Here is a 23,370-nt window from a genome sequence, read left to right as displayed (position 1 = left end):
AAGGGGCCAAAAGAAGTTACTGATAGGAGGACAGTGTCACTCAAAATTTTGCTCTTGTGAAAATCTTTCAAGCATAGCTCAACTGTTGTCCAGCATCACCAAAGCCAATTGCGTATTTACAGGGAAATTTGGAGGCCCAGACGTAACTGCAATGGAAAGGGAAGTGGGAGGGATGGCATAGCTTCCCTCAAGGCATCCAGTTTGAGGAGCTGTTGCTACAGGGTGGGCCTCCCGCCACTGCAGCCACTCACCCCAGTAACGCTTGCTCCTGCTACATGCCAAGATTAGCTCAAAGCATTAGGAGTTCAGCATGAATGCCTTTGCATAAAAGTAGAAAATGGATACAAAATGCAGTTTTTTAGCAAGCTAAATGGTTTCAGTAATCATTTTATGCCTGCTTTTGCCTGCTCCTTGCCTAAATATAAATAACAAAATGAGTTACAACAAAATCAAGACCTAGATTACAATTATAGAACAGATGCAGAGTGATTCTCGGCATTCTTCAGTGATTGTTCAGTGATTTTTCTTTCTCTTTTCCTTCTCCTTTTCTGTTTTTGTTTTCTTTTTTTCTTTCTCTTTCTTTAATCTCTTTTATGACTGGAAAACTTTAGTGGGTACACAGTTGTGGAAAATTGGTTTTCTGCTCTGCATGAAGTTTCACACCTATATGTTCATTATATTATAAAATTTTATTTCCAGCTTTTCGAAATAAAAAACAAAACAAAAACACTGTCACTTCAAAACAGCAAATGGGTATGTTCAATTTTGAAAGCGAAAGGCTATCTGGGCATGGAGACACTGTTTCGGTTTGACAGACATTCATGTAGAATGAAATGACATGTCTGAAAGGGCTTCTGCTTTTACAAAAATGCAATATTACAGTGCAAACATCTTTTGATGATAGAATTTTTCTGTGGGCATCCATCCTCACCTAAAAAGTTCACAAATGTGGTAACTTCCTCCACAGCCATCCATCCAGGAACAAATCCAAAATCTTTCTCATATCTCAGTCAAAACTAAGTATTTCAGGATATAGCCAAAAGGAAGTTAGGAGTGGAGTAGAAAACTTAATATTCATCCTTATCTCCTGCATCAGGACACCACATAAATCAGCTCATCTGCATCTCACTCCTGCCACTTTTTCTGTAGCATTTCCTTCTGCTTTTTGTATTTATCATATTCTACTTGCCCATGTTCTAAGTGTGCAACGTGTGCTTCAGCAAGCCAGCGAGCCTGGGGCCTGAGCAGGCCATCCGCTCGACAGCAGGCATTTTCCTTTTATCACCAGTCTCATAAGCGACTTCATTTTCCTCATTTGGCATTTCATTTCTATACTGTGATTCACAGTAAATTGTGTAGTGTTTCAAATATGGTTTTAAGAAGTCGATTATTTGTAAATTATTTAATTTTGGACAGTGGCAAAGAAGGCTTTTTTGTTAGACTGTTGGTATGAGGTATTGAAAAATAATTATACAGGTCTCACAACAGTATCTTACGACCACTAAAACTGTTTCCAATTACTGAAGAATATGTAGCATGCTGTTGCCTAAACTGGCATCCTTTATCACACTAATTTGTGTTCTAGTAGTCTGGAATCCCCCAGAGGAGATCAGGACCCTGCTCTGCCGCCTGCAATACTGGTGCATAACAGAACAATACTTTGTCTTAAAATATTAGTACAAGGCTGTAATACAAGGAAGCATCTGGTGACCAGCTCTTGAATCAGTATTTAATCAGCCAAGACAGGTAATGAATGGGAAAAAAGAAGTATCATTAGCTCCATCTTGGATGGGGGTCTAGGAAAAAGAAACTACGTGCCAACACTTTGTGCACAGTCTATAGCAGAGAACCGCGTTTTGGTTTCCAGTGGATCAGACCAGCCCCTCATTTAGGAAATAATCCCTTCTTTGGCTGAGATAAAAGAGTACAGAAAAAGCCATCTCTTTAATCAGGCATTTCTTGAATTGACCTGGTATAAGTTTAATTTTTTGAGAAAAACCTTTTCACTTTAATTGGCTACACTGGGTCAATTAGTAAAATTTTAAAAAATATGTGGGTTAGTCTACAGCATGAATGTAATTTTGTTCTTTGCTTTATTTATTTTGGTGAGACTGGTGAGATTTTTTTCCCTCACAGTACACATAATTGGGGGGTGAGGGAGCTAAGATTTTAGTTGCTTTACTTGAATGGAAGCACACTATTTTTTGGAGGTTTTATTAGTTCTGTTACTTCCTAATAATGTTATCAATTTTCAAAGCTGAGTGATTTCCTCAAATGGAAAAGTAAATGAATTTTAGAAGAAAATATTAGAATAGAATGATTGTCCATTTATTTTTTTTAATTTGCTAAAATTATTTAACCAAAGCTAAATCCTCTTTTTTAGGTTCTCATTTAAAAAGCAAGCAAATCTTGAAAAAACACTCTTTTGACCAACAAACCATTAATTGGCTATTAAAAATTACCTCCCCAAAAGCTAGTTTTACTATAGTCATTTTTAAGATGGGTGGATTTAAAATATAAAAACATTTTTATAGCATCTAGTCTGACTTTGTATACTAAAACATAGACCAAGCAATCATAGCTTTTTTTGCACAATGCCTTATGTTGGTTTGAAGCAAACATTTCAGAAATTCACTCCATCTTCATCTGAAGTAATCAAGAAATGTAAATTAAAAACTTCAGTGGTTAGCTTGCATTTTTAATCATCCGCATTTCTACAAACTTGTTCCTTATTTATAAGCTCATACCACATTTATAATTTCAATGTACAAGCTTTAACTTGTAGCTGCTCATTCTTGTTATGTTTCCCTCTGCCACATTCACAATAAGGAAGGGGAAAAAAGGTTGGGGAAAGTCCTTTTAGAGTTTGTTTCCTCTTTATAAGGTATTTAATTATGCATTACAATCAGCTCACCTCTTGACCTTTTCTAAGTTAAACAAAATGAGCTCTTTAAGTCTTCTACTTTAAGGATTATTTCTTCGTTTTAAATCATTTTTATTCTGTTTTTTTCTGCACCTCTTTAGATTTTTCAAATTTTAAAAAATGTGTCAGAAGACCTGGGCATATCTGGTTGTTCATGCCTGTGTTAGCAGCAGTGTATGCTAAGAAGAAATCAGTCTATGGTTATTGACTATTTTGGTAATATAGTGTATTCCCCAAACCTAACAGCAAAGTAATCCATAAATACACGCTAAATAGAGCATAAACACTGCTGGCGTTGTACTGGAATCTATGTTAAGTGGCTTTCACAGACAAAGTGGTATGAGCCCCAGGGTCTGTGTCTGATTACAGTTTATTAATTTAACAATTAATAATAGATGTCCACTTCATCTTGCTAAATGGATTACATATATCTCAATTATTAACTGTGAATACATTAATATACATACAATGCCAAGAGCAAAGATGTATGTGTTTAGGTAAGCTAAACCTCTCTGCTTTTTTTCCTTTTAAATTCATAGCTTCAGAAGTTTTCTTGGCGTAGAGTCAGATCCGTGCCTTTGTTAAACTACAAAGAAAAGTTTTGTTTCTCTGGAAAGCTGGGGAGCCACGAAGCTGTCTGGTTGAGAGGCTAGGATGGTGTTTTCAGAAATGCTCTATGCCGGACTAATTCTGTTCTATGTCAAGTCATTTGGGATTTCAGCATCAAAAGTAGAAATCTAGGCAAATGTTAGGCCCTTTCAGAGCAACTGTTTTGTGAGATGGAGTCTCTTTTCCATCCATGGAAACAAAGAGGCCCTTCAAACATGTCAAAAGGTGGCAAGAACAGCAATGCTCCATCAGAGCAGTGATCAGTCTAATCCAGTATGCTGCAGCTAGCAGTACCCCACAGCAGATGCCTGCAGGGCAAGCATCTGGTGACCCTTTCCCGGAATATTCTTCCAGCCCACCAATGATTTGCTTCTCAGAGCTTCCTGAATTAAACTGTTTAAAGGCTTTAATTGTAACTCAGCCTTAAAGGCCTCCATTGCTTGGAGGTACATGCAAAAATGACAACAGGGAACAGGTCAAACATTGCAGTATGCAGAGAATGTGGTGGTCTTCCACACCTGCATAGGACTTCTGCCCTCAGGGACTGTTTGGCAACTATGGAGCCAAATCTGGATATCATTACATGCCAAAGCCTCAACATTAAGGATAGGAAATGCACCTTATAAAGTCAGGCAAGATACCCTTTTCTGTTCATCACACACTATCGTTCATGTAGTATTTCTGTGACCTACTGAGCATACAACACAAAATTCAGGAAACAGCCAATATTCTGGATGATGGGGCTGCTGTTCAGGGGGACCTCAAAAAACTGTAGAACTGAGCTGACAGGAACCTCATGAAATTTTTAAAATGCAAACATAAATATCTGCATCTGGGATGGAATAAACCCTTGCAATGACACAGACTAGGGATTGGAAAAGACCTGGGGCTCCTGGTGAAGAACAAGTTGAACATGAGTCAGCAGCACACCCTTGCAGCAAAGGCAGCCAACTGCCTCCTGGGTTGCGTTAGCAAGAGTGCAGCCAGCCCTCCAGGGAAGTGATTCTTCTCTTCTATTTGGCATTTGTGAGATCACATCTGGAGTATTTCATACAGTTTTGGGTTCACAGTACAAGACATTGACATACTGGAGTGAGCGCAGCAAAGGACTACCAAGATGGTCAAGGGGCTGGAGTACACAACAGATGAGAAGAGGCTGAGAGCTGGGTTTGTTCCATGTGGAGAAGAGAAGGTTCAGGGGAGATCTTATTGCTGTGTATAACTACCTAATAAGAGGGTGCAGAGAAGACAGAGCCAGTGGTGCATAGTAGCCGAATGAAATACAAGGGACACAAGCAGCAACAGAGGAAATTCCAACTAGATATAAGGAAAAAATGTTTCCCCATGAGGAAACATTTCCCTCTGGAGATACTCAAAACTCAATTGGACATGGCTGTGAACAACCTACTTTGAATAGGGAGTTGGACTGCTTGACCTCCAGAGTTTCCTTCCAACCTAAACTATTCTATGACATCCTCTCTTGCCTATTTGGGGAACCATTTGGGGAACAGAATAGATTTTCCTTTTCTGTCTGGATGTATAGTCCAGGTGGAATTTGAAGATTTTAGCCAAGTTTGACTGGCTTGCCAGCTGTCCAAAAGCCCTGGACAATCACAGCGATGAACTATAATAAAGGCCTTTTGTAAGGAAAATGCTTCTACTTTACAACAGTACTTGAAACATTCCTGATTCACTCCTAGTCTTCACCTTGGAGCCAATCAGTCTCTGCTGACGGCTCCATCTCTATGGGAGACTGAATCCAAGGTGTGCAGGGCAATGGACTCTTTGCTGCCCATGGCTTATACAGCACATTCCACGGGCCTGACTAACCATAGTGATTCAACTTTGATAACGCTACAAGCATCTGAAACACATTCGCCTATCATACTGTCATCACTAAGTGACCCTCACGGAAGATCTTGCCGGAGTAAGAGCTGGCTTAGCAAATTTGCATGCTACCCTGATGCTTAAGGACTTACCTATTGTTGGAATGTCAAAGCATTCATATTTTAATGTAGTCATTTTTTCTATTTGACCATGACCTTGTTTTCTTGAAAAGTTTTTTGATATTCAGATTTAATGTTTTACCATAACTTAGTAGGATTTCAGCTGAGGTCCCTAAATGGGAAAAGCCACTATGTGACACACTGCAGTAAACAATGTATCTTTAAGTGATTTAATATACCTAGACAAGGTCCCCCATGAAAATATCAAAAGAGATAAAAAAGAAAAGGCAACAGTGAAGCATCATCATCCCCTGAGACAGCAAGAGGTCACAAATTATGCTCATTGTCCTTTGAATAAGAGATATGACATTTTTCATGTATTAATAACTTCCATATAGACTGAAAAGGAGGGGTTTAGGGAAGAGATTAGGGTTCTATGCATCTAGAAGAATGATTGTGTATATATGCTGATAAATGCTATAAAACCAGTAAGAAATGTGAACAGTGTGTCAGAGCACAAACCATCAAAATTGGAAAGAGTGTAAAGTATATTTTGGCTGTTGCACCATTTGAATATGTGACGGCAAATGTTATCTTTTGTTACTAAAGTTGATAAAAATCCCTGCGGATAAAATAACGTTATTAATAAAATACTTACTGGCTCTTCCTTTGAACGGAAAATATTTCACTCAAAATTTTAAAGTTTCTAATGAAGCATTTTTTAACAAAAAAAAATTCTAAAAGTAAAAAAAAAGAATCTTAATAAAAACGAAGTACTTTTCACAGCAAATCTAGGCAAAGACCACAGAAAGTATAGGTTAGAATTGCCGCAATAAGCCTACTGTGGCAGCTGCCTCCAGCCATAAAGGTGAAGCCTATCTGGGCAGGAGATGAGCTTTTGTGGGAACTAGCCCAGACTCAATGAGCTTACGCTTTACATATGAGGACCGTCATGAATTCCCCAAGTTTCCATATACAGAACTGAATGAATGAATAAAACAATAGCAAATTTTAATATCGATCAGTGTGATAAAGTACCTTAGGGTGTACAGGACAGACAAATTTCTGCAGAAACTGCTAATCCTTTCAGGAGGAATGCCACATTTTTAGAATTATCTCTCATACATTGTTAATGAAGAAGAAAAACAATTAAATGGGTAAAGGGGACTATTAAAACTAAACTTAATTCTGACAACCTGATAAAGTATCACAGTAGCTAATCAATAGAGCTGCTAGGAGGCTAATAGGCCTTATCAATATTACTGATGTCTGCATATTTGCTAGTTTAAAATTCCCACGCTACATGACCAGAGTGCCATGGGAGAAGTTTTTCTTGTAAATTAGCTTAGAGAAAGGTGAATCCAGTGGACAGTTTGGAGAAAAGTATTCCTAGGGATAGATTTTTCAAAAGCAATTGTATTGTCCTGTTTTTGTTCTCCCTTGTGTTTTACCCTTCCTTTTCCTTCCTTGAAAAAGGATCTGGATCAAAGCCAGATGGGTGATTTACTCTGTGACTTGCTGTTTTGTAACTAAAATGGTATGATAAAGTAAGCAAAACCATCCCAAACAAAATTGTGTGTTAGCCACATAGACTAGCAGAGGTTAAGCAAGAAGCTGGTGGTATACAATGAAAACTCATGACGGTGTTCAGTTTAATTCAACAGCTTTACAGTCAAGGACAAACCATCTTCCACTGCTGCCTCTTATTTCCACGTTACCAAAGACACTGCAATTGCCATTTAGTAGAGCTGCAAATTAATTATTCAGTTAAAACATGTTCAGTTACACTGCTTTAGATTTGGATCTTCATATTCCAGTTGTACATTAATTATTCTGTCTGGCTACATTTATAGGGATTAGTTGAATAGTAAAAATGTTCTTTGGTATAGGTGAGCAGTGGATATAGTTAATAAAACAGGGTATGACACAAACTTCCCTGAAGCCAATAATGAGACTCAAGTGGACTTTACATCAGACCTACAATAGGCTCTTTCTTTTTTGTTTGCATGTGAGATGTTAGGGCAGGACAAGTAGACTTTGATGCTTAAGTCACATTTTATCTCAGTTATCAGAATAAAACAAAGGAAAAATCTCTCATTGCATTACTGGTGACTATTTGCAGATTCTGTCTTTTCTGGAAAAATGTAGGAATGATTATGAAGCTTTTTAGACAAAATTTTATTACTCTATAAATGGAAGACATGTAACCAGTTTTAATATGCACTTTATATGGTTTTTGATAGTACTGGAGTCACACTGCAAGAAACAAAGTCAACCCATCTTCATTTATTCTGAAGACTCTTCCTAAGAATTCTAAAACTGATCCCAAGATCCCCATGTCAAGAATTTTCCAACAATGCATTCTGCTGAATCCCCAAATATACAGTTCTGCAGGTGACAATGTTCAACTTGACAGTGGAGTAAAGAGAAGGAAATGATCTAGATCTGGTCCAAAAATGACACAAGTCCTACTGCTGCAGTTTTCACTAAAAGTGATACTGAAGGTGCCAAAATAACTTTCACAGAATAACCACTGCAAACTCTGATTTCATTGTATATTTATCATAACCATATTTTTTGTCACGCTGCCATCTGAGTACATGTTCTCACCTGCTCAGATTTGCTCCCTCTGTCACGAGTATTACATAACGTCTGTCCCATGGGGCCTAATAACATGAGCACCTTTCGCACTTAATATTTCCCCTGCTCTACAGATGGTATCTTTTTTCTCTCGAACTGTATAATTATGTTAATCAAGTTAAACTTGGAACAATTGTTTCTAACCTGTACTTAGCTTTACATTTGCTTCTGTTCCAGAACAGAAAAAGTGCTTGTATGCTCAAAGCTTTTCCAATTTTTTCCAGCGTTATGAAAAGATACAGCTTCTCCTTACAAATCTACCCTTTGTTGGTTTTAACTGAATTGAATGCAAGACTTTTTGGAACAAATGTGGACAGAAGCAATATTAAAGGCATAGAGTTGAATGAAAAATGTTAAAGAATAAAAGAAGAGTTCACCAAAAGTTGCATGTTAGATTAAGTTATTGCAACTCTTGCTAAAACTTGATTGGTTAAATTTGCTAACCTTACCTTGTATGAAACAGCCCAGGTTTCCAAAAGGAATTTGATATCATCTCTTTAAGATTATGAATGAGAAGAACGTTGATTTATTTGTTTCAGTGCACACCTCCAGTGCACACCTTGATTCATTTATTTTGGTTCACGCCTAGCAGACTAGGAATGGAGATGAATAGACATCGCAAAAGTATGAGAAATCCTGATGATACTTAATTTTTAGGTAAAAGGGAGAAAATACACGAAGACACCCAAAAGAGAGCTTGTTTTGATGGTTATCACTAAAACTACTACTTTCCTAAATGTCTTTCGCAGGAGGAGCATTGTTTCACAAAGAGCAAAAGTCTGAGATTAGAATCATTTGCTGGGATTTAAGATAGTGGGTGTTGCTGCAGATTTGGAGACTTGATATGTAACCTTGGCCAACAGACCGAAAGTGCTGTTCCGTGAGATGGCTGAGCTGAGCTAACAGAGCACTGCTGTGGTCCCATTTCCCTGCCCTATTCCCACTCCCTCCTTTTGATTACATTCTCCTGCAACTTCCTTTGTAGCAGTGCTGGTGCTCATCTGACCTTCAGTGGGCCTTTTCAGTTCCCTAGCCTGGCAGGAAAGTAGGGCACCAAAAAAAGGCATAGTTTTCTGCTGGTTTAGTCAGTTTATGTTCTGTAGTTTTCGGATCAAATTAGATACATCTATCCTTCCTGGCTTTTGTACCTGTCAATCTCTAATTTGGGATTTAAAACTCCAGAGGGAATTGAAATTGATAGAAAGCACGCATACAGACACCTAAGCTGTATTTTGAAAAGCTTCAGCCATATTATATTTAACACAGATTTTTTCTGCACTGTGTTGTTTTTTCAGTTGTGTGCCCCTGTGAAAAAGGGAAACAGAAAAATAAAAGAATCATTGTTTTATTTCACATGGTAGTAAATAGGAAGTGGGTGATTCCATCAATACTTATGTAAAAATCACAGGTACAACTTGGCTGCTGTTTCAAATGGGCACCTGGCTGTAAGGCCTGTCAGTTAAAGATATTGAGGCAGGAATTCTCCCCCTCTCTACAGAGTTGCCTGGTCAGAAGTATCAAAGGAATAGCCAAACCCTTGTGGATGTCTTCTGTATCCTGCTCAGCAGCCTCTACTTAGAAGTTAGCAGTAGTCAGGAGTCAGGAAGAAATTCTGCAATATTACTGCAATACAGATGTTTTGGCCTGTTGAGTGCTATGATGCCTGTTTGGCGTTAGTGTGAAATTATAAGCATATATTTAGAGAACATGCAAATGGAAATGCATGCAAGCTGAGAGGGGAGGGAAATGAGGAAGAAAAGCAATGAAAATGGGAGAAAAAATTTTAGGTGAGAAGCTAGACCAATACACAGAACAAGACTGACTTTAAATTACCGAGCTTCAAACCAAGCTCAGACTGGCTCAAGTATTCTTGAGTGCTGACTTTGTTACAAGAGTTTGTGTTGTTTGACTGAAAGTTCTTCTATTTATTTATTTATTTTAAAACAGTATCACGAATGTCATTCTAAAATTCAGCATATCTCATCTCCTGTGCAAATCCTCACTGAAATTATCCAATTCACATACTACCTTGTGACACATTTGGTTCAATGACAATTAGGTGCAACTATCGAAAAATCAGCTAAAGACTGAGCAAACACTGTGCAATACTTTCACTATCAGCACTTGCATGCTTCGCTAAAATTAGGTCACAGTACTCAGCACATGTATAATGTGTGCTAAACTTGAAGGCAAACATAGGAAGGGAAATTGAAAAATCTTTCAAACACTCATTATTGGTAGAAATATCACAAAACACTTATATCATTTGTGTGAGCTTATGGCCTTAAAACTTGGAGACATAAATAGGTTCACTTAGGGTGCAACCTGAGTAAAAGTCATTTCCAGCCCAGTGAGGTGAAAGAAGGGAGATGTAGAATGCTTAGCCTTAAGAAGAAATGCCACTTAAACACTCTTTCTCACACAGCTCCTGATATGTGCACTAAGTTTCTTGAAGCAGATAGATTTGGGAAGGTAATATAAGTGGACTAATTTGCAGCATAGCATTTAAAAAGAAATATAAATATATAAAAAATGGATTTATTTTCTCGTAGGAAGTACATTTCACCAATGGCTATGTATTCTCGGTTTCCCCTGCAAGTCTTTCAGAAAAGAAATTACAGCCCAATATGGGAAAGAGCAAGTTTTTCTTTTTTAATTGATTTCTTAAAAGTATACTTTATTAAACAAAGAAACGAAAGCCTGTTTGACAAGACCTATTTTTCATGAGAGCATGCTGACAAGCATTTCGTATATCCTGCTTCATGACTGTGAAATCCTTTCTTTTAGTCCTCTGGACTGACTTTACTGGTTCCCTGATCTCCCTCATTCCCCACACACAGAGTTTTCAGGATTATGCATTTATAAAGTGGTTAAATGATCCAACCAGCTATTTTCTACAGCACTGATGGGCACAAGTTATCTCAAACAACTGATTTAGGAAACTTGCAGCTTTATTCTATGCCAGCTTGCACCTTCTTCCTCTCCACCTGAAGAAAAGGCTATTCTATTTATCACATGATTTTCAGGCATTTTCCAACTTTGTTCTAAATACTGAACAGAATTGTGTCTTCAACATTTTGCCATTGCTGTACCATTCTTTCTACTTGTACCTTCTAATAGAGCAGGGGCTAGGGACTGTAAGACAGCCATTTCACTTAGTCATACATACTCAACCGATTCTTTTAACTTTCCTCAGTGATTACCTAAGCATAACCTATGCATAAGGTTGTAATTTATTTTCACTTTCACTAGCTATGTCTTTTCCTTTTTCATTAAACTCCATTTATACATATGCAATCAATTATAGATGTTAGTGTGCACAGGTGTGCACATATTCTTCCTATCTCTTATTAGATCGGGTGGGATTTTGCCCAGGTATTGTGTGTTTGTGGAATTACGCCATCTGGGAATCTAGCCAGGTGAAGTGTCCGCCGATTTTGTACCACTTCCTTGGTCTAACCTGCTAGGCTGACGATAGTTTTGAGCTTTTGGAAAAGGCCTTTTTACCAAGTTCTGAGTACCCATGAGGCTACTGGGGATGACATGGTGTATTTACACTGATACAACTGTATTGCATCACCTATATAGATAAATCAATTATTTTCTTCTCTATTAGAAGCTCAAAGCAGGTATTTCCTTTCTCAAACTTATTCCCCAAAGGTAAAATAGAGTTTTATTGCCTGTTATGAGAGGAGCTATAGCAAATCTCTCCAGCTAACTGCTTGCTCCAGACCATCTGTTCTTTTGCGAAGTTTTCTTGGAAAAATTTTTCCTCTGTTCTGTTTTCAGAGCACTCTGCTGTATTCTTGTGCCACTGAAGTTCCAAGTAAAGAAAAGTCATGTCACACACCAGCACCCCCTGGGTCATTAAACCATTCTGATAATTTCACTTATGGAGGCCTGGATCTGTTTGGGTACATCAAAACTTTTGAGCTGCACAGGGCCAAAGGCATGATTTTAATTCCAAACCATAATTCTCTTAGAAAATGCCTGACACAGCTAGCTACAGCATGGGCCCAAGATTGTCCCTAACAAGTAGAAAGAGCAAAGCTACTTTCTTTCAAGAGTGGACATGAAATGTGCCATGCTACTTCTCTTTAGGAATGGAGAAGGAGCCCTGGTCTATTTTACTTACTAATATCTATATTATCAAAAATATAGATAAAATCAATAACATGAAGATCTAATATAGAGAGAGTCTGTGGTTCTGGAGCTGTGGATTTCTTTCCTCCTCTCAATTTTAGTTTCAGTAACTGATATCCCAAACACAAATTCCTACAGCAGTGTTACCTGCTTTAGCATAAACAGTGCAGGTATGACTGATCTGGGAAATAGTCAGCCTTGAATTCAAAGCTGTAACCTGAATCGAAGCTGAATCTGACAGAGCTTCCGATCTACACTTCCAATAAAATTGCTAATCGCTCAGTTAAAAGCATGCAATAAGGTGAGAGTCCCTGCAGGTTTTTTTTTCTTCCTCTCATGGATGCTTGTTGAAAGCTCACATCAGACATTTTGATTGAAAAATCAGCTCCCCATAAATAAAATGAAAGACTGTATTAAGTCAAGTAGCTCCCCTGATGTTACTTACTTCATTAACACTCTTCCTTGGTCTCCAGTGGATGTTCAAGTTCTCCTTGGGGAAAATAAATACATCTCTAATCTGTTTTTCCCTCTGCATTTATTTATTTATTTACTAATATCTGATGAGCCTAAAATATCCTATCAAGGTTTAGGAGCTTTTATCTTACATTTAATTTCCAACTAAGCTACTCTTTCTCTGCTGGATTCTCTGCAACATTGTAAGGATTTTGTTTTGAGATTAGTAGTTTCTTAGCTAACAGATTCCTTTTTGGGGAAAAATAAACTGTATCAAGAGTCTTTCAAGAAATGAGTACTGAAGCATGGGTTGTCTTAGCTGAGTCCTACCTATCCTCTCTCCAATAGCTGACGCTCATCTTTTTCCTATTTTTTAAGGAAGACATTTCTATTTCAGTCCTGCCTAGCAGCCTGAGGTAGGTAATGGCCACAGCCAGGTTAGAGATTCATCCTGCTAAAAGCTCTACAAAAAGATAAAGCATGATAGCATCTGTCCCCATGAACTCACAGACAAAAAAAGGAATATAACAGATGTATCCACCAAAGACGCTGAGCAATTTTAGCACAGCTTGGGTGTTTAGGTAATCCATAAATCAACCAGCAGCAATAACCATAGCTCCTCTCCTGCCTGTGGGTTTCAGAGGACAATTTTCTGTGGGCATTATGGCAGAGCTGATTTCTAAAGTATGTGAAAGAGCCCTTTATGGGGACAGTTTAAATGGCAGTAACATGAAAATTTTTGCAACCTGGGATTTAAAATCACACACAAATCAAACTCCAGGCTGGGTCAAAGACAATGTGATGGTGTGGAAGACTTGCTGGCTGCTCTGCTTCATTCAAAACTTAACTAATATATTAGAAATGTATTCTCACTCGAGCGAGTTCAGCGAATTAGAGATGAGTCACAGTATTTGTTCTTGCACAATTAGAACAAAACAACCCCCCAAAACCCTATTATTCCCGTTTTATTTGCATATGCTCTATAGCACCTGTTATTCCAACATTGTAAGTGGATTTTTACAATCGGGAAGATGTCAAATGTACATTTGAATTGCATTATGAAATTTATTGAAAATTTCTTTCATTGCTTTCAATATGTTTAATAAACAGTTAGGGAACATGACTCTATTTTGGGTAGCAGTCCTGGGGACTTACTGGAAACGTAACTAGTTTCCATACTTGTGGATGCAGATTTGCATGCTATGCATTTCTCCACGTAGATGAAAGCGGCTTGAATGACTCATGACCTTTCAATGTCTGGATTCCAGTTTTAGATACTCAGTTGTTTGCCTGCCTTCTGAACACTGTTTTCTAGTTATTACCTTTACGATTAATAGCCATAGTTTTTATACTGCATTGGTAGCCCATAATCAGTGCCAGGAATTCTGACACACTCGAATCTTTCTGCTCTTTTTTCTTTCAGTGGAGGATCTCTAGAATTTTAATCATTTTTGAATGCATCCACTCAAATGGATACAGAGAAATTCTCCTATGAAGCCCAGAGGAAAGCCTACTTAATGACACTGGAAAAGCTTGTTTTGATTAATTTAAGAAAATGAAGAATGAGACAAGAGACAAATGTTTTAATGCGTTAGTACATCAGGGCTTAGCACCAGTTGAGAGGGGAAGAGCAACTTAGAGGATGCTAGCCTAAAAAAAGTAGGTATTGATTGGCTGTGGGTAAAATACAGGTGGGAAATCACAAGTTGTTTTTTGTCAATTGGACCACTGAGATTATGAAATAGATTTGCCAAATCTAGTGCACAAAATGCAAATAGTTTGAATATGAAACACAATGACTTTATAAAGTGGATTGCATGATATGGTTACCTTTTGCAAAAGGAGACTGGAGTTGGTCCTGCAAGAAATCCCTTCAGGTTTTATTTCCCATCTTACTTTTACTCTAAGACCTCTAAGACTTAGCATTATTCCAAACTTACTTGTGGAAATATGATTTAAGCATAACATGCTTAAATGCTTAAAATCATGAGTCAGGCCACACAGATTCATGTATAGCTTTTAAATAATAAATTGTTAGATCCTTCTACTTGTCTTCTGCTTCTTGGGAGCTCCTGTCTTGATTCATGAGAATTAGAAACTTACTGTGTTTTGTTGCTATTTTGTTAGGAAAGGAGATTCTAGGAAAACAATGGTTTCAGGAACTAAAACTGTTTGAGAAACCTCAAATGTCACAAACTACTACCTTTTGGGGAGCTGAAAGTTTGAATGGATGCCTAGAGCATTAAAAAAATGGCATTAAGCAGTTACGTGTGGTCAACTGAAATATGCCCTTGATGTCTGCTGGTAAGCAAATCAATGGAAATCTATCAAATACAAGCGATAGAGAGGTTGTTCAATTGGCGAAATGAAGTTAGGGGAACCTGACTAATTTTCTGGTCTTAGCTGAATTGACTAGAGTATCTGAAACATCTCGCCAAGGCTGGTAGATATAATATAGGGTATACAGGAGACCCACACCCATTCTGGAGAGCAGAGGGAGGCCAAGTGGAATATTCTGGGGCATAAGAAGTGTCACCAGACACCATTAATGAGTTGTAATTGGAGAAAAAAGCCTGCGTATCCTTGGTTTACTTAAAAAAATCCTTACTGCACCTTCAATTACCACTTCAACAATCTTGAAAACTCTATTTTACATTAAGTGCCCTGATTTTTTCAGCATGAAGCAACAGTGCTTTCTTTTAGATAGTTGCTTTCATCAGGGACTTCAAAGCACTTAATGAAAACATATTTTGTGTTTGTTTACATTATGTAAGGAATCACGGCATAGAAATGCCTGAGATTACATAGACTTAGGCCACAAAATTTGACCTCTTGTTTTGGGCTTGCTATCCCAGATATACCATATGTTTCCAACTTAACATGAGGCTGGGGCTGCCTGTACCCACCTTTCTAAGACAAAGCTGAAGAGATGGCAAAATGCTGCGCATGGTACTAAAGTAGCTTGCTAAATAGGTAAATGAAAGATTGTTGAAATCTATAAATTTATGCATATCAATAGCAGAGCATCAAACAAAGGGAATACTAATCTCTGTATCATTTTGACTCATTTGTTACCATTTTGTAACAAGTTTTTTCCTGAAGAAGAATATTTTGTTGAGATGGTTCATGATTAATTCATACATACTGATTGCAGACAAGCATATTCCTACTATTGTATTTAGTTCATATTATTTTTTTAAAGTCTTTCAGTCAGTTTGGTTGGATTCGGTCCACAAATTAAGACATATACATTTAGATGCGTAGAGGTAATCACCTGTAATGTCCATCACCAAGCTCTCATACAATGAAGAGTTTGGTTGGGATCCAGTTTCTTAAAGATAGATATCTAATCACATTTGACATTCCCTAGGGTAGACAGGCATCCTCAGAGGACTAAGACATATGATGCAAGACCTGAGGGAGATGCCAGGCAGTGCATTGCTGTGACAAACTCTTCAATGACTGAGTTGCAGGAGTTACAAGAAATGGCAGGTAATTATACTTCATGTGCAGTAGCAGTTTGGATGCAAATCTGATCCTCTGCTAGTGTATGTGTGCATGAGGACAGCATGAGTACACAGGGTGAGGAATACCTCTTTCAGTGGCAGATGTTACCAAAATTTTTCTTACTCATGACAATATAAAACTATTACAAAAGTAATTTTGCTTTTTATCTCCTTAGTTCTCAAATCCTCTTTCCAGGGGAAGTTCATTATTATCACCCCTATTCTTTAGCTAAAAAATGGAGATGAAAAAGAGTAAGATAATTTGCTCACACTTATTTCCAGCTCTGCCATCACCTGGCTCTGTTGAGTACGTTGCTTCCCAGTGTTAAGCTGAATGCACCACAATGTCCTTCCAGTTAAAAGGAGACAGTTCTGTAGGTTGCAGCATTTTTGTTTTGTTTTGTTTGTGGTGGGGAGAGGTGAAAAGAGGCTGCCATGTATGAGAATTCTCTTCTTAGTTTCAATACATTCTAAACCTAAGTCTACTTGGATTCAAAGGATACGGTTCTTTTCTTACAGCTTCGGCTGCTACATTGAAATATCACATTTACTATGGGGAGCAACAGCACTTCTTACATGAGTACAAATACGGAGTTATACTTCCAGTTTGGAAATTAGCCCTCAACACTCCACTGAAATTATTTTAAGTGAATTACATCTCCAAAAAGCCTCTGTACAAAAGATTGTTCTGATAAAGAGCTTTCACTCTGAAGCTTGCTCATTCACAACTCTAAGCCAATTGAATGAAATCTGATCTTTTTCCCTTTGAATTATGTGTGTTCTGGTAATTTACTGCAATAATATAAATCAGAATAAAATGGGGGGATATAAATTTTAATTGAGAGTATTAAATTGAACAATATACATAATTGTTTGCTTTTAGAATTTCATTATAAAGGAAATTGAACTGCAGAAGACAACCTTTTGAGGCTCTATAGATTCATCTGTTCCATAAGCAGCAAATAATATGTTTCAGTGTGTTCATCATTTCTTTATATGTATGTGTATAAATAAATGTCTCTCTATATATGTATATATGCATACACACACACAGAGGACTGTGTTACAATTATGAGGAAAAGAGAATTATGCTACTTCATTTGCTGGAATTATGCATGTGTTCTTGGTTTTGTTTATTTCTCCCCCATTTTTAATTGTTATAATTTTTCACTATATTCCAGTCAGATCCCTGGAGGGTGGGGAAGGGAGGGAAAGGGAGGAAGGAAATAAATGAAAATATACACTCACAGTCTTAATTAAGATTTATTTAATCCAGCTACAAAACAGTATTTAGCATCCTGATGGGAGCAGATTGCTTTCACATTTTATGTAATTTCCCATTTTTAAATGAGAAAAGTAGCACTGTTTTAGACCCAAATTATTGCTTGGGTTCTTAGATGTTTGAGCTTTCAAAGCATGTACCTTCCTGAAAGGCAAGTTTGTCAAAACCCACAGAAAAGCTTGCCCTGTGCTGCAGTCCTGTCTATTCTAACCTCAAAAGAAAGACTCATAGAAGGGGAACTGGGTTACCAACGGATGCTTTCACTTGCTATGTGAATTTTTTCATAACACGACCTTGAAGGCTCATGGTTTGTGATAAAATGTTGAATGGGACTTATTGCTCTGGGCCATATCTCAGAAAAAGCCATTTCACACAAATAAGACTCAGATGATACTTTCTCAAGCACATGTGAGCCCATCTCCCACTGAAGTTAATGGCACTTAGCTCCTGAAACATTTTCAGAAGTATCCATATTTACCTTTAGATACCTAAATACTTTTGCTTATTTGGTCCTCGGTAACGGCCAAGGTGGTGTGGAGAAGTACCACCAACCATGGTGGTGTGAAGTAATACATACCCAAATAACGTACAACACTATGGCTATTCCAGTATATGGCTTATTCCAGTAAGCTAAAAAGGAAGGAGTCAGGGACTTAAGCAGTGACTTGACTCATGCCAGTTATGAGTCTCACGGGACCTGGGCACAGCTTGGAAGATGGCACTTTCCAGGGACTGTTTCCAATTCATAGTACAGACAAGGTGACAGTGTTTTGGAGGCGGGTGAAGAAGAGACTTCAGCCCATATGGATATGAGCTCTTGAGTCACATTTGTCCTCAGGACCAGAGAATAGCCTTGACCTACTCTATTTGCTAGCATGAATTTACTAACACAGGATTTGTGGGGCTAAATGGGGGAGCTGCAGTCCACGAACATCTTTCCTCCTCCCTTCCTACCCCTCCGTGAACCAAGCCCTGAATTTTAGAGGCTGCCGTAAACTTTCATTTTACATCCCCAGCAAATGGAAGCAGCTACAAGACAAGGAAGAAATCTTCGTGGTGAAAGCAGGTGTGACATTGGGACCCTAGTTAGATCATATTCCCCACAATAGAAAAAATAAAAACAGGCACTGCCATAAGTATACACTCACTCCTTCGTAAGAATATTCATTAAGCATTGCCTTTGCAAAATCTTTCTACACCTAGAAAAACCTAAACTCCCTGTACAGGACCAGGAGGAAATCTCTACACAAATGAGAGAACAGAAAATGTGTTGTAACCGCATAATCTCTAGACAGTTTCAGTTACTAAGTTCTGAAGCCTTTGAATGGAAAGAACTCCATTGCAAGATAGTATGCTTTTTTCCAAGAAAGAATTTGCCTCTGGTTCTTTTATCCTCATTGTTTATAGACGCCCTCATGTTAAGCCGGGCAGCCTTGATATAAAGGTACATTAGCTAGGGAATCTAATAAGGTTTTTGACAAGGTCCGGGAGAAATAATACCACCAGTATCAAGGAATAAAATGTGAAACATAAAGATGCTGTTTACAGCATCAGAGAGCTCTAGATTAAAAATATAAATATTTGGCCTAATCCAAAGTCTTTCAAAGTGAATAGAAAGAGTTATGATGAATTCAGTGATTTTGGAATCAGGCCCAAGAAGAGTAAAGCACTACCACCTATGAAGCTACAAGTCAGCCCTCTGCACATTTCTAATGCAAAAACTGGTTTCCAACAAGGCCGCTGAGCAAACTGATTGTTCTTGGGTCACTGCCACTTAGCGCTTTGCCCTAAGTGGAGGAAAAGTCACTTCAGGGGCTCTGTCTGTGTCTGACCTTTGGGACAAAAAAAACATCAGAAGGCATTTGGGGCTCCACAGGCAAGTGCTTTATGATGGTAATAGTTCTGCCAGCACCATATAAGGCAGTCAGCAATAGCCTGCAGGCTTTTGTGGGCAGGCTCCATACCCTGTCCCACAGATGTGGAGAAGAACTGGGGGAGCATACTGCACGGAGGTCCTTAGGCTGTGTCAAGATGTCTAGCAGAAAGTCGTGAGGTCCTTTTATATTAACTCAGTGTGTCCCTGGCTTAGACCTGGTCACATTTGTTGAAGTATGAATAATCTCCACTAACAAACCCAGTGCATAACAGAGAAAGCTGCTGTTGCTAAAGAAACCCTCCATAAAATAGGCATGCAATTAAAGAGCAAAATATTGAACTGTGTATCTTTAATGGAGAAACACAATAATCCTATGGCCGGTAACTTACTCATAGAGTATAAATCTTTTGTAAGAAAGTCTATGATCACATATAAAATATTTAGAAATTGCTGCTGCTTTTGCTGTCATATTGAGCTTTCAGCTGCCTCAGTTTGCTCAACCATTAATGGTAGATTGTTCAGGTGTCCTTTAGGCACTTTTGTACTTACTCCCTGCTGTGACTCACGGAAATCTGTGCTTAAACCTCAGCAGAGCTGCTGTCTTTCCATATTTCCTGCAAACCTACCTCTGTGTATGACGCTTACCAATGATTCCCATCTGGCATGAGGTACAAGTGATGAAATTTAACTCTGTTTCTTTTACTGTTATCTTTCTACTGATTTTATCTGCCTTTTACTGCCTGCAAGACTTTTGGGGACAAAGACTATCCTATCTCTGCCTAAAGAAAATGCAAAACATTTCTTTTTATTTATTTTTTCACAGAAAAATGGCTTTTTGGGGCAGACAATTTCTACACAAATATCCATTCTTGATTGTATTTTTCATATTTTTGTTTAAATAGAAAACTTCATTTTTCCTCTCCTCCTTTCCCCAAAATAGTAACAACCAACATCCTGCAATGTTTTAGTATTCCACTAATATAGTGACTGAATTATCTTTCATTTGGGTTGACCAGAAGAAGAAGAAAAAAAAAAAGAAAGTATTGATCAGTTTTTCTATCTCTTACTTTCAGGTTTTTAAAAATGGTTTTGACAGCAATTGAAACAATTTTGTTTTGGCTGAAATGTCCCGTGAGAACTAGACCTACTTCGGAACACATTTATCCTCTAAAGATTTACCAGTCTCAAACATCTGTTTTTCTGTGAGTGATGAGAGCTGAGGAAGATAGGGACAGAGTCACAGGAGAGATGCCTCTACCCCAGGGACAGAAGGAGAGGTTTCTTTTTGTATTACTCTACAGAAAACCTCACAAAACTCAACATGCTTAATGATTTCTGGGTAGAATGAGGGCTATATTCCTACATATGTGCCTACTCTGATATTTGAGGATCACCTGAAGTTGGCCCATACTTTTCTAGAATATATAATACATCCCTCCCTATGCAAATAATTTATTAATAATCCATACCAAAGCTTTACTGCCCTTTATTTCAGTATAAATGTAATGTGTGCCATGTTCCTTTGTACCATGAAAAATTGAGGCCTTCTAGGAATCAGACTAGCGACTAATTTTTCCCTCTGGCAGCAGAGCAAATAGAGTTCAGAAAAGCTGAAAGACAAGAGCAAGAAACTATGGGATTTCTGTTAACTGACTAAGTGTATTCAGGATCTGTGTGCTTTCAGTTCCAAACCTGATACTGCAAAACACAGATGAAGCTGGGGAGCAGGCAGGGAGAAAGTGAATTTCATAACCAGAGATCACCAGAATTTATGAAACAGGAGTAGAAATTTTTGAGGCTTAGAATTTACAATTATGTGTTGGAAGATGGTTTTAAAGGCTGAATAGTTTGTGATTAACAAGAATCTAATGCAATGCTATTAACATAATTCAGGAACTTAAAGAATTTGAGTTGCTGGGAAGATGTTATTTTTAGATGCTGTGTACAAATCTGTAGACAACTGACTTAACAGTTGTGTTAAGGAACTTAATATACTAAAAATTATTTTCAGAAAGAATAAATAGCAAAAATTAGTAAAGATGAAAATGTTGTTTTAATTATCCTTGAGTGGAAAAACACAAATTCATACTTTGTCACTAACTTTTTACATATATAATTTTTTTTCTCCTAACTCTAGTTTTAGTAAACTGCTGATTACCAAGGTAGCATAGGTCATGGATGATCATTCACTAAGTCATCTGACTCCCTATTTTTTAGTGCCAATAACTGAAGACTACTGAAGTAAAAACATAACTTCTTTTTATTAGCAGTGTGTGTTAATGAAAAAGGTCTAAACCACACACAACTACTTAGGACAACTCAAATGAATTATAAGCCCTAGGTGCTAAGTTGTTGAGTGAGTATTTTTAAATAACATTTAAACGGCATCTCTTTTCTACAGCTGCAGTTCTTTTCAAAATGCCTATATTTTACCTGCATTTGTGCTCTAATTTCTAAAGTAACATTTTCAAGCAGCTGTTAGTTCTTCTGTCAATAGCTCTTGCTTTATAATCACCACTAATGAGCCAGCAAAACTCCCACTGCATTCCCTAAAGCTATAATAAACAAGGAGACAGAGTTTTCAAACTTATTTTCATTTAACCAACATTTCAAGCACCAAAGTTGAGAAGGTTTTTCAATGGCATTTATGCTAGAAAAGGGTGCAACTTCTTGTTCAGTATAGATGAGATGAAAGCCCTGTCCATCCTTAATCTACCAAATATAACGCAACGATACCTGTGGGTGTGCTGAAGTTTTCTCCTTTGTACCTGGTGATAAGGTATTAGCTAGATAAAAAATGATTCTGTAATATGAAGGAGAAAAAAAAACCCTTTATGTATGACAATGAATGTTTAACTTTATCATGATTTATTTAAATGTTTCAATGGCACATTTAACACTGTGGAAAATTTAAAGGTCTTGTACTCCTACTTCAGGACTATGCTAGTTTGCAGGTAGGTCTATGGAAATAAATAGGAAAGTGTAAAGTGCACATTTATTTTCAACATAGGGATTGTAAAATTAGACTCAAAAGAAGCCAGTCATGGTACCCTAATTTAATGGAAAGATTTGACATAGCTGCTCACACTTAGTAACCCTGAGTTCTCAGTATTTCCCCTGAGTGAAGAGTATGGTTCTATTCAACCTTAGAAAAGGTGTAGAAATCTGACCATAAGTGAGGGATATAAAACACTAAAAGCCCAGAAGTGACAGTACTTATGGAGAGTAGAAATGTATTTTTCTATATGTTATTTTCGATTCGGAGTTTATGAAAGTGACAAAATAAATATGACTTAAAAAAGGACTTCAGTATGAAGTTTTTCTCCTCTGGGGGAGGTGTCTAGCTGTAAGAATGACGGGTAAATTTCAGGCAGAGGTTTTTCAGATTAAGTTTGTTACACCTCCAAAAGTTACAGGCTTAACCATAGCCTCCAAATGCCTTGGGATGCGTGAGAGTACCTGGCTATGCGCTTAGGTATTTGACTGCCAGACCCTTCCTGTTAGTATAAAGTCCTCCAGACTTGACTGTCTGTAAGGAGGTTGGTCCAAAAACAGGACACAAGTTCAAGAGCTCTTGAGCTAACATTCAAATGCTATTACTCTGCTTCTGCGTCTGGTATTCTGAGATGCCATGTCCTTTTTCCAGCTCAGAGGACTGCTGCAGTGGCCTTCATTGTATGCCAGGAAACACAAATATTGTGCCATAGGGTACACACTGTGGCTGGTTAGATAATGCGTACATTCACAACTACGCTCTGTCCCACAGTCTGTTCTCTGTGATCTAATCTCATCACTTTTGGCTGTTCATCATCCCACTGGCTTTATAAAGGACTTCGAGTAAGCTCATAGCTTCACTCACATGAATCCTATTTTGGGCTTAGTATCTTCAGATGGGATTAAAGTCAATGTATTTAACAGACTAGAGTTACTAGGGCTGCAAAAGCTGAGATACCATTAGTGGTCCCTTAAATGTCTTGGAAAAGAAACCAAAC

The sequence above is a fragment of the Dromaius novaehollandiae genome, chromosome 4 (assembly GCF_036370855.1).
Source record: "Dromaius novaehollandiae isolate bDroNov1 chromosome 4, bDroNov1.hap1, whole genome shotgun sequence".
NCBI lineage: Eukaryota > Metazoa > Chordata > Aves > Casuariiformes > Dromaiidae > Dromaius > Dromaius novaehollandiae.
Note: the sequence above shows the minus strand (reverse complement) of the source record.